Consider the following 1,621-nt stretch of genomic DNA (forward strand, 5'->3'; position numbering starts at 1 on the left):
ATACATGGCAATTTTCTAGGTATTATGATCCTGTACTAGATAATACAGTAACTAACAAGGTTGAATTGAGCCTGGTTGAAGTCTCTTAAACTAACAACAAAGGATGGCCTGACCAATGTTCCATTAAAGGAACATTTAATCGTTCCTTCCTCTGTCATCTGCTATCCAACATCTATCTTCCAATTCTTTGTTTTTTTTTGGGGGGGATGGGAGGGGCAGGGGAGTGACACAGTGGAGACAGAGGCACATTGGGGGAGGGAGAGGCTGGGACTTTCCTGGGGTGTGGCGAGGCTGATCCTGAAGGACACATGCACATAGGTCAGCTCACGCATAACGATAGACACATGCATTCCCTAGTAGAAGGTAGGTCTTTGGAGCTCCGGGCTACTTGGCTTCCTGCTGGGCTCCTGCTGCTAGACCACCGGCAAACCACTGGACCTCCCCTGTGCATGCTCCATGGGACTACTGCAAAAGCCAGAACCAGCTGCCATTTGCACTGCTACCATTGTCCCTGAGGGGGGTGCCCTGTTCCTGGAAGTATTTCAATGCCAGGTCCATGCAACGGGTGGCTGGAGCAGGCTCCTCTTCCAACTCCTTGCTCCAAAAATCCACCTAATATATTATCCTTGGATGTATCAGATCTTAAACTCATAAGAACTTGATCTTAGCCAAAAGGCCAGGAAGTGATTATCTTCCAATTCTTAATCCCAAACTCAAATGTGTCAATCTTAGATTACCAACTCTGAAGTATGCAAGTATAAGCATGTTTCATTATCTCAAGACCTCCTTCGACTGATAGATATTTCTGAATCGTCAACTTCTTCACCTTCACTGGTAAGCATATCGGGCAAATGAGATGATTGGAACTCCCCGAATTCTGGTTTATCTTCGGAAGATATTTGTAACAGATGTGGCTTAAGACTCTTTCACAATGCCTACATTAGCCAAAGCAATTGCCACTCGAAGTTGTTAGGGAATGCGTTTTTAAACAAATCATCTGAAATTGCAAAATGACTCTCTAGTGTTGAAGATCTATGAACTTTGTATGGAGATTCTCTGCAGTAGACAATGATTTTTCAGTTTCAGTAAAAAAAAAAAAGATATCGAAGAAGACTTCTCTTTGGTAGTCTCAGTGTTTCTTGAAATAAGTGCGATTATGACTTTATGACCCTCAAGACTGGACTTCTGCATTTGTTTATAGTCAAGTAACCTCCAATTGGTTTAACCTTGTTGCGGATAACTATGTACCCTGGATAAAACATAAGAAAAAAAAAATATGTGAGGGCATTGGAAGGAAAGCCGAAGCAGAGGGATCCAGGAGGCAATTTGATGCTGGGAGAAGGGAACTGTGTGGTGTGAGTTTCCTTTTCTTATAACTTTGAGACTATTGGCGGTCCCCAGTCTGCATCGTGTTCAGCAGTTACAACTCAGTGGAAACCCCCAGATGTCTTGGCGTGAGGAATGAGTTGAGAGTTTGTAGCAACCAGAGCTGCTGGAAAATGAGAAGGTAAAGCAGAGAGTCAGATTTTTCGGGTTCAACCTTATAGTTTGTTATTGTGACTAATGGATGACTCTGGTACAACAGGTCACAGTGAATATCTATTGGGAAAATGTGCTACAC

The 1,621-nt window shown here is 43.2% G+C and overlaps 1 pseudogene; it reads right to left on the reverse strand.

Annotated features, from left to right (window-relative positions):
* Window positions 1-515: 515 nt before the first annotated feature.
* Window positions 516-688, reverse strand: LOC129514366 (U2 spliceosomal RNA; annotated as a pseudogene).
* Window positions 689-1,621: the final 933 nt, after the last annotated feature.

The sequence above is a fragment of the Nyctereutes procyonoides genome, unplaced genomic scaffold (assembly GCF_905146905.1).
Source record: "Nyctereutes procyonoides isolate TBG_1078 unplaced genomic scaffold, NYPRO_anot_genome, whole genome shotgun sequence".
Lineage (NCBI taxonomy): Eukaryota > Metazoa > Chordata > Mammalia > Carnivora > Canidae > Nyctereutes > Nyctereutes procyonoides.